We start from the raw sequence: 11,002 nt of genomic DNA, 5'->3' as shown, positions 1-11,002 counted from the left end.
CCTATACCGTCCCTGGCAGCCTGCGCTGGGAGAGGGGAAGCCAGACACGCTCCAAACGCAACTTCCCCGTTTCCGAGGAAGTCGAAACAGACATGTCCCTACCCTCCGCCTTCACCCGCGCGCTGAACCCAAGCCCCTCCGTCCGCCACCGCGCAGAACTGCAGCCTCCAGAGCCCCGCCGCACCCCCGGGCCCCGAGAGCCGCACCTCCCGCCTCACTCACCTGCGCAACCGCCGCAACGGCCGCCCTGGCCACAGCGCCGCGCGCATGCGCACAACGCAACGCCCACCCCGTCCACAGCGCCGCGCGCACGCGCACACCGTAACCGCCGCAACGGCCGCCCCGTCCACAGCGCCSCGCGCATGCGCACGTCCCAACCGCTGCAACGGCCGCCCCGGCGCCGCGCGCATGCGCACGCCCCTTCCCCGCCCTCGAGAGTGGCCGCGGGCGCGGCCGCCCTCCCGCGCATGCGCCGCCCGCCGCGGGGAGGAACCGAGTGCGCCGCGGCCGCAGGGGGCGATGGCGGCGGGGAACGCTGATGGGGGGGAATGGGTTGCCCCGCTCTGGTCCGTAATGGGCCCAAAGGGTTTTTTTCTAATAAAATAAACTTGCACTGAGTTCAAGTTCTGTGGGCAGGCTATGGGCTTATGAAATAAGGACCATTAAGGGTTCCCTTGCTGCTCAAATCACATTGCCAGTTTCTGTTACACTGCCACAAATGTTGGGAAAGGGGGAAAAAAAAAACTGTGTGTGGTTAAAGATACTTAGCATGAATYGGGAATATTGGAAATAAAAGATTTCAAAGGGGATTTTACATTATTTGTGACAGTACACTGGCTGTGAGTGTTTTCCAAAGGTCCAAACAAAACCTGCCACAGCAAGGACCAGAGTAGTTGAAACATTTGACTTGGCAAACTGAAGTAACTGGAATGTGAAGTTCATGCATTAGTTATGCTGGAGCGTCACTTTGGAATATAGAAGTTGAAAACTGAAAATACAGGGAACCTTTCACTGCTATACGCAGCCCTGTTCTATCAGCAGCCACCTAAGGCCTCTACTCTGCCAATAAGGTAATAAACGATGATAAAGYAAGTATACAGTAATGGATCGGAATTTACTCAGATTTTGAAGACAGCGCGTGTCACTTTCAATAAACACAAACAGCTGATCTGTGTGTGTCTCAGATGTGCTCTGTGAAGCCGGGATCCTCACGTCGGTAAGGGCTTGGTTTGAGCAAGCTGAAGCGCACTGCATGTAGAGATCAGTTCACTCCTTCTAATGCAGTCCCCTGTCACATCTGGCATGGAGAGTATCTTATGCCAACACTTCCCTCATGCTGAGTCTGACTAATCCCAGGGAGACATTTGCATTTCTTTGGTCAATTTAGGAAGAAACATTTACACGAGTTAATCCACTCAGCAGTCACAGCTGCTTATCTGACACGAATGTCATTCTTAGGTGCTGTAGGTGTTGAGATAAAGCCAATTCTCTCTGCACCAAATGTGATAGTGAGTTACATCCTATGAGCCTCCGGTGAGCTTCAGGAGGACCTTGCCCTTGGCCATAGCTTGTAAGCCTTCTTCCACTGTAGGAGTTGTTGGTTCTTCACAGTGACCAAACTAGTAAACAAGATTATTCTCCCTCTTACCTCTGCTGCATGGTCAGTATCTCCGGTTCAGTATCTCTGTCACCGATRCAAATACTGAAAATTCTAGAGAAAGGCAAATTCTGTTCATGACCTCCCATTTRAAAGAGCCTAGAGAAAATTATCAGAGTCTGTTGTTTTGTTAGTCTGCTTTTGTACTCTAGTCGTATTTTCAGCATGTAATCCATCAATTGGATTCTGAGTCATACTAGTGCATTCAGGGCCTGAAATATTACTGACTTCAGAGTTTCTTTTACTGACTTTTACAGACATTCATCGCTTTATAGAGTTATGAATGCTGAGCTGCTCTACTCAACTGGTTAGTTGGCATTCTTGTGTCAGTCCCAGTTTAGTTTAAGCCCTAGGTGGCAATTCTGTTGCCTTTATTAAGATTTTTTATAGGTATTGTGGAATCTGGTTTATTTCCTATGTATCTAACATTCAGGTGCTAACAAGGCAGCATGGTCATATTTTTTCTTGCTTACCCATCTTTGTGTGGCAGAAGCCATCTCACCTGGAGATAGAGAACTTTTGAATTTCTCCAGGAGAACCTGGAGATGGATAGCATTTTTTATGGAGAACTTTTTTAAATGAATTTCTGTGAGTTTTGGCAGGGCTCTCATGTGCAGGAACTCGTTTGTTTCTCCCTCTTAAGTCAGACAAAACTACTTCAGCCAAATCAGCTGCATGTCTAAATGCATTACACAGGCCTTACCTGCATGCCCCAAACTTCCCAAAGCCTCAAGATACAGAGCATCTACCTCCAAGTGCTGAGGAGAGCCGAAGTCTYGGGAATAATGTACAGGCAGAAAACAAGTAATTCGTCATAGAAGGAGGGAGTCAGTTCAATATTGAACTGGACACCAACGTAGCAAAGGGTTGGTGTCTTTTGCCAACAGACAAACAGGCTTGGTTATCTAGCAACCTTGTACCGCCCTGCTGTCATCACAGGGTGTAGCTCCAGCTACTGCACTTGAACTTACAGAGCTCCTTGTCACTCAAGAGTGACACTACTTTTGCAAGCAGTTAGACTGAGCAGTCAAGTAAATGATGGTTTACCAGGATCGTGAGAGTTACCAAGTCTTCTCATGTACTTTCCACTTGGCAAAGCACTTAAAGTCTGTATAGAGGCCCCAGGCTTGTTATGAGCAGGAAGGAGCCACACTGAGAGTATGTCTGTCAGTGTGAGTGAGTGCTGGGCATGTAACCGCAGGATGAAGTGGATGATGGCTGCATAAGTTGCAGGACTACGGAAAATGACAAGGTTCTTTCAGACAGCCACACAACTGGCTAGCAACTATGTCAAACACAGTACTCTGGACTACTTGTATTCTCATCAGTACACATCAGTTTAGAAATACAGCTATGATTTCATATATTTTTTTAAATTAGGAAGATATTCATCTCTTACAGTTAAGTCAAGTGCTCCTATGTTACACAGGCAACTTTTGTACTGTCTGTACTGAGTCCTACTCCAGTAAGGAACACAGCAATGAAACTGTGTTGAAGAACTTCTCACTTTGCTGTACTTTTTTACTTTTCCTGACATTTAGTTCTGTTTTCACTAGAATGGCAAAAGGTCCCTTAGAGGACAAGAGAGGAAGACTAAGCCTTGAGCCAGAGCATTACTCACTGTGGCAGTGAAAGACAACTTATCCTAAAACAGCCGTGTGGACATAGTTCAACACTGTCTTATTACACATATGGTTATTTCTTCTGGAGAAAAGATTTGGTAACGTTCTGTTATTAAAAAAAAAAAAAAAAAACAGATAAGCTTGCAGATATAATTATTAGGTGTCTGACAGGCAACAAGTAAATGTCTGGGAGAACTTCTGTCTACATAATATATTAATATTCATTTTGTTAGACATGTTATTTCTATTTTCGTGTCTTACAGGCAAGACAGTAAACATAATGTATTCAGATATGGGGATTATTTAGGAATTGGTGATGTGGGTGCTGTTACCCTGTTTCATTCTTTTGCACACTCACTCTCGGCATTCACTTCCCAAAATCAGAGTCACTCAATTTAAGACACTCATAAAGAAACTTACTGCAGAGAAGTAATGTATGTATATAAAGTTATAGTTACTGTCACAACAATGCCTAGAAATACTAAAAGAAACTTTGAGCTTAAGTTCAGATGATAAGGAAAAGTCGATACTTTTTTCTACTATTCTGTCATTTTTGTCAGCATAAATTACTGTGTGGCCTAGACAACAGACTTACATTGCAGCAAGGATTAGACGGACAGTGTTTCCATCAGTTATTACAAATTCAGACATCGTGCATGATCAGAAATGCTGCTTTTTTGTTGTTGTTTTTACAGAACTTGAAAGTCATTTACCTACTCAAAGATAGTAGCTGTGTGTAATGTGTCCATCATCGTGGCTACAGAAGCAAGATGTATTTTTTGTGTCTCCCTGTTCAACACTGAACACTGCAAGTGTTTCAGGAATCTTGGCTGAAGGCTRTATCTGCAGTCCTCATTGTAGCCAAATGCTTGAGCAACTCGCCTTTTCTTTTGTTTACAATGCTGCATCAGTAGATGTAACAATAGTGGCAAGGAACAAGCTTATCTCTATTAAAATAAATATTTGAGACCAGAATCTGTASCTGGAGTTAATGATCTTTGCAAATTACACATTTCTCACTAACAGGGCTGTTGCTAAGCACTGCTTAATAGACATGGCTGTTTGTTCCAGGGCCTGGGGAATTTGAGTGCATTTGCTGTTACACTGCAATGCAGATAGAGAAGCAATGAATGATTATCTTTAACCTGTGAGTTGCAGCATGCTTTTCATGTAGGGAAAAAAGAAAGACATTTTGAAGAGCTCAGCTTTTTCTGAGCTGATTAAAATAAACGGACAGTTTAAAATGCTAGTGTTCTTTTTAAATACACACTAATTCAAGGCAAGTCAATGATCAAAGGCAAGTTCAGTGGCATTGCAGCTCTCAGTTGTTTGAACCTATGTTTGTAATTATGATGCAAATGTAATGTCTTCTATGCAGCAGAACAGAAAAAAAGAATCTCAGCTACAGTAGTTCTTACACGAACAAATTCCTTGTCACACAGTGATGCCATTATGTGCACTTGGATTTCAGCAACTTTTATGTGCTTGAAATCCTTTTAGAGGAAAGTTCGTTTAGAATACACGTAGCAGTTTCATTTGGCAGTCTTATGTTGGAAACAAGTGTCAGGCACTCCGGATGAGGGGGACTATGATGTTACGTGAAGAGAAGATATCCAGCCTGTGGTGGAGTAAATAGGTCTTACTGATACTTTGATTAAAAAACCCTCAAGACTGTCGACAAAAAGACAGATGTGTTCCTTTTGCTACCCCCAGCTCCATCTCTATGCAAGGTACTTTTGAAGGGCTAGTATCATTTCCAAAGGCTGCGCRTCAAACACCAACGTCCACTCCCTCTGGAATATTGACTAAGTTTCTTGCTTTCACAGAGGGATGAAATTTCATTAATCTGAATGAAGACATGATTACTACTCAATCTCTTCCRAGGATAAAAGTCCATTTTCCAGAATTATCACTCTAGCACCTTTCAGAATGTATGCTCAAATAAAGGCTAAAACAAATCTCATTGTATTAACAGACTTCAGTGTTTCTGACAAGTAATAGACAGACTGTATATTAGGTAGTCAAAAATTCAATAATTCCTGCAGCACAGGAAATTTTGTGAAGTTTTTAAATACATTAAGATGAGTTTTTCTTGGGCTCTTTTCCAGGGCAGCCAGGAAACCTTTGCCCGTCAGTCAAAGATTTAAGTTCTCTCTTTTGTACCTCTGTTAGGTTATTCAGAAAGAGCCRGTTGGTATAGTGGCTTCTGAAGATGGATTCTTGTGGTCAGAACTCAGCAATTCTTTGACACAGCAGACTTGAGCTGTAGTTGCGTTTGGTGACTTACTGTGAGTACTGCTGTATTCCGTCTCTCATGGCCAAGTGGTAKTGATACAGTACTACAGGTAGTACTGATCTTCACAGTTCTGGTTCTGAAGACCCGCCTTTTTAAATACTATAAGCTTAAGTAGGCTGACCAAATATTATAATACAAGATATGAATCCAATCTAGATACATTTATTTATCTGTGAGGACTGTATGTGCCAAAAAAGGTACTGATATAAGAAACCCTAAGAAATCAGAAAGTATGTAAAGGATGGTTGAAATAGAGATGAAGGTGCACTGTGCTTTTATCTATATTTTTTAAATGTTACGGTTGTAGAGGAGGTCAATCACACTAAGCTTAATGTCACCCGGCTGTGATTAACTTAGGTCATGACTAATCTCAGTCAAGAGCTGGTGATGAGCCACTTGTATTTTCCTATTCAAACCTTTCTGTTGAGTACTTGCTCAGTGCGCAAATGATGTTAAATATTCTCCTCAACAGTACACTTGGCTGTATGGAAGTAGCAACCTTAGTGCCCCAAGCAGGAGGAAAAGGTTTTATATTGTGTGAGTCAGAAAGTTTAGGCCCAGTCACAAAACATTTCCATGTTCAAAATACCAGTATAGTCAAATACAAACAGCAGTTGATTAGAAAGCTCTCCCTTATGAACAGAGCCTGAATCACAGGTGTCTTTTGATGCACACACATTCYGTATTCACTGTATCATCCTCTTGCAACTACATATGCTTACTCTGTTAAAAACACTGGTAATAGAGAGGTGTTCAAAATAATGGTGTTACTTTGTCTTTTCATGATTGCTTAAGTTTTATATCAGTTACATGACAAGAGTGGCCTTTTCAACTTTTCTTTTTTTTTTTTTTTTTTCTTGTTCTTGTGTGTGTGTGCATGTGTGTAGCTGAGAGNTTTTTTTTTTTTTTTTTTTTTTTCTTGTGTGTGTGTGCATGTGTGTAGCTGAGAGGTGTGGTAATCTGTAAGTTGAAGAAATGTGATATCTTAGTAATGTCTTATATGGCTCAGAATAAACAGCAGGTAAAAGAACTGCGTGTTTTGAAACCTGTCGGCCCTGGGATCAGCGAAGGAAGAGGCTCCTCTCAGGGACTGCTGATAGCAGTGGGGTACCGTGGTGTGCAAGAGATGTGGAAGGTGTTTGGATCAAGTGAGTTACAGTTACTGCTTTGATTGTACATCAYGTACATCATGTTATACAGGGTTGTAGGAGAGAATAATGGAATTTTTAATAAGCCAGTAGGGTAGAATCCTAGTCTGCCTCTAACTCCTACTGCTTCTCAGTACCACGTGAAATGTGATGAGTCTTATAAGATCATAAGCTTTAGTTTCACAAACACTCTTAGAAAAAATAGTTGTTTTTCAGAGGAGATTAATAAATGCTCAGAGATGCTAAGCACATTCCTAGTGGTATCACATGTACTAACATGTATTTAAAAATAGAAATGTATCTGTGATATCAATGGACCCTGAGCTACGGACCACTGAGACACAGTTAAGGAACAGTGAAATAGGTTTATAAACTCAAACAAACCCTCTTTTGCCTATTTTACCTATCTTGTTCTAATGTCTCCTCTGCAGTATTAGAGGATTTTTTGTAACACAGTTCTATTATAGACTGAAAAATTACAGATACTTTAGATTAATTCTTGAGTACATTATTGAATATCTTAAGTTATTACTAACTTCCTGATAGAATGAAATATCATTTTCTTTTTTTTTTTTTACATTAAAATGATTAACAAAATCAATCTTATACAGAATTGTAGATATTCTTAAAACACCATTCCAGGTAAACACATTTATAAAAATTGTAAAAACAACATTTAGGCAGAGAGTACTTTCAGTTACTGCATCAGTTGCAGAAATATTGTAAAATGATAACTGATACAGCGGAATAAGGTTATATCCTCCTGATGTCAAACTGTGGTGTGGCATCAGATTGATGAATTTGGAAATCTAATGCTGTAGGGAAATGAGCAGCAGTGCTGATTAAATTCAGTGCTACTGTAATCTAGTTGCCACTATTTCCATTGGATATTTGTGAATAGAATTTAAAGGGAAAAGTTTTCAGGGAAGTCTGACAGTGGAATGTGAAGAGAAGGTGAATTTCAAGTACTAGTTATAGCTGTGTCCATAAGGGACAACAAAATGCACATCTTCTGTGGAACCACAGTATTCTTAAAGAATAATCTTATATAAAATTACAGATGATTATAGACAAGATACACAAGCAGTGACATTTTAAAGGTGACACATTTTAGTTGTATGTTTTTGGAAGTCAGTAAGGCTTGTCAGCAAGTATTTCATATCAATTGCAAGACAACTGGTAGGCAGGAATGGTATCTCAGCTCTTTCAGGTGGAACAGTGTGGACACTGTGCTTCTCGTYTCAGATAGCACATACCCTGCAGATGTTTCAGCAGTCAGATTACACTGAAAAAGTTTCATGCTCATTTATCTGCAGTAGTTGCCGCACAAGCCTCATCCAGCCTTCTCAAGTCAGCAATTTGGCCTTTTCTGCTTTCTTCTTTCCCTTCTTTCCTCTTCCTGCCTGATGTCTACATGCTTTTTACCTCCCACAAAAGAGGGGTCTTATCTGCTCCTATAAATGTCTAGCGCAATTTTGGTTTTGCAGTTCCTAATTCTTTTATATGGGGTAGAATGTCCTGCCTACTTGCAAGCCCCTGTGTTTATCTTGTCTGGCATCCTTTGGTTTGTTGCATGCTTCCAGTGTAAAAATGTACACATCTTTACGTGTCCCTTCGGTGGTCACATTACTTGGGCACTTATATAAAATATTTATATATTRTTTCTGGGTATGGTTTCACAGTTGCACAAAATAATTGTGTGCTTCTATTGGTTAAAAATGCTCTAGTAGGCACTTAGATATAGGTTTAAGGCAAGGTAATGYTATACCTGACGGTGGATGATTTTGATTGTGGCCCTCTTGATTTCTGTGTATTACAAGCCTCTGCTTTCATTACAGTAAACTTAATGTTAAAAGTTTGTAGTCATACCTATTGTTCTATGTAGTCATAAGGAAAACTAATTTGGTTTTACACTCTTGTCTATTTCTACAGAATATAGCAAGAATTAATCACAGTGCTCTTGAAATAGTATCTGCAAAACCAGGATTTCTTTTGTGCTTTGTAGCCAAATGCTTGTTTACTTTGTATGAAAAAAGGTATCTTATGRGAATGAGGACAGCAAGAAGGGAAAGATGGTTAAACGTTTGACATTCTCATATGTTAACCCCAGGTTTTGAATGGAATACTYGAGGAAGGCAAACACACGGAAAAAGACACAAAAGCTATGAATACATGCAAAAGAGTGCCAGATTTGTTTTATGCAAATTCAGATTAGTTTATGCAATTGGTTTTATGCCAGATTGACAATCCCCAAATCAGTTATGATAATGAAAGGAAAAAAGGAAATAGAAATGAGATTCAGTGTTTTTATAATCTTCATGGGAATTACTACAATTCAGTCATCTTTAGATATTATTCGAGAATTTTACCTGGAAAAATGGCCAGCTGAGWTCACCCTGTTATTATACAGTGGCACTAACTGTGTGCTTAATTTAGGCAAGACTGTACGTGCATAGTTTATTTCTGTCTATTTATTTATTTATATTTTGTCCAAGAGCATGGCACTGAATAGTGATATGAGTCAATACCATTGCTCTACTGCATATGTATTTTAATATGAACATATGTACAACTATGAAAAACAAATCTTTTTATTTATTTTTTTTTTCTGAAAAGATAGGAATCTAAAGTACTCAGCAGATGTACACTGGAAACTTTCCCATCATGGAATCTGTGATTCAGTCTTCAAATGACTTGAAATTTATAAAAAAAATATTTTTTTTTTAATAAAAAATTGCTTCCTTGTTTAATTTCAGTTGAAATAACTTAACATGCTAAGGTCTTCTGACTATGTAACAAGGGAAAAACACTCAGAATTAGTAACACTTGAAATTAAACATAGCTTCAAATGAAATATATAACTGTTTTTTTAAATTTTAGCAGAGAAAAAACTGCCCAGGTAATTCTCAGAATGATATGTCTCAAGGAATATAGCAGCATGCTGAAGAGAARTAACCAGCTGGTCAGGGATAGTTATAGACCTGTTGAAGGACAMGCTGCAGGATCACTAACATCAAAAGGCACAGCATTGCCTAACTGACAAAATACTCACCATCAGCAAAGAAATATATGAAATCCTCTTGACACGCTCAATTGCAAACTTCAGGAAAGAACAGGAAATAAGTTGGRTGGAGAAACAGAGCATTTAAGAGAGGAAAAATGGTGTCTAGAAAATCAAGACCACGATCATCTGAATGATCACACATTCAGTTGACATAACAATCAAGACTGAAGAGCCAGTGAATCTGTTTTTAAAAGGTTAAAATTATTTTTTTACTGTCATCTTGAAGAGCTCAGCTGAATTCGAATTCTCTTGGTTGAACAGGAATACACTTCTTCAGAATCTTATAAACACTATTTGTTGACTGTTTACACATGCAGACAGTGAATTAGAAATTCATTCAAATATTTATTTGCCAACTTCTTTGACCTTTCTCTTTCTGTGTCTGTCTCTAAATTCCAATAATGGAATGCAAACAAAAAATATCAACCCAAGATTTATTTATTTATTTATTTATTTATTTATTTATTTATTTATTTATTTATTTCCCCCAGGCACAGAGTAGCTGTACTACTTTCCCAGAAATCTGATTAAAACTATATTTATATTGATTAAAACTTATGCTTACAATGAAAGCAATATAGACTGTAAAATGGTGGCCCCACTGAAAAGGGATGTTTTACCTGGATAAAATTGGAGTAGGATTAAACTAATATTCAGGACTTAGGTGAGATTTATGAGTTACAGAAAAAAAAAGAAAAAGTAAATAAGTGAATATGCAAGATGGTCTTTAATTCTTGAAAATGCAGATTTGAAATCCCATCAGGGATGGAAAAATTTTGAAAAAAAAAAAAAGGATGAAGAAACACATTACAACTTTAGCATTTGTTGTTTTCTTTAAGAGAAAAGTTTAAATCAGGATCTAATTTCTCTATATTGGGGTGTTTTCTGTTCAATTTCATCCACTCAAATATGTCTTCCTGTACCCAACATATCACAGAATCACGTAATGGTTAAGGTTGGAAGGGACCTGTAGAGATCATCTAGTGCAGCCTCCCTGCTCCAGCAGGGACACCCAGAGCATGTGGCACGTGGTGGCATCCAGGCAGGTTTGGAAGAGCTCCAGAGAAGGAGACTCCAGCACCTCCCTCAAGAGCCTTTTGACGGGGCTCTGGCACTCTCCCGGGAGAGCTCTTCCTCATATGGAGATAGTACTTGCTGTGTTACAAGTTACACCCATAGCTCTTGTCCTGTCACTGGCCACCACTGAGAAGTGCT

Source organism: Nothoprocta perdicaria, unplaced genomic scaffold (assembly GCF_003342845.1).
Source record: "Nothoprocta perdicaria isolate Ctin4 unplaced genomic scaffold, notPer1 scaffold_617, whole genome shotgun sequence".
In the NCBI taxonomy this organism is placed as follows: domain Eukaryota; kingdom Metazoa; phylum Chordata; class Aves; order Tinamiformes; family Tinamidae; genus Nothoprocta; species Nothoprocta perdicaria.
The sequence above is the reverse complement of the archived record's forward strand: the minus strand, read 5'-3'. Positions refer to the sequence as shown.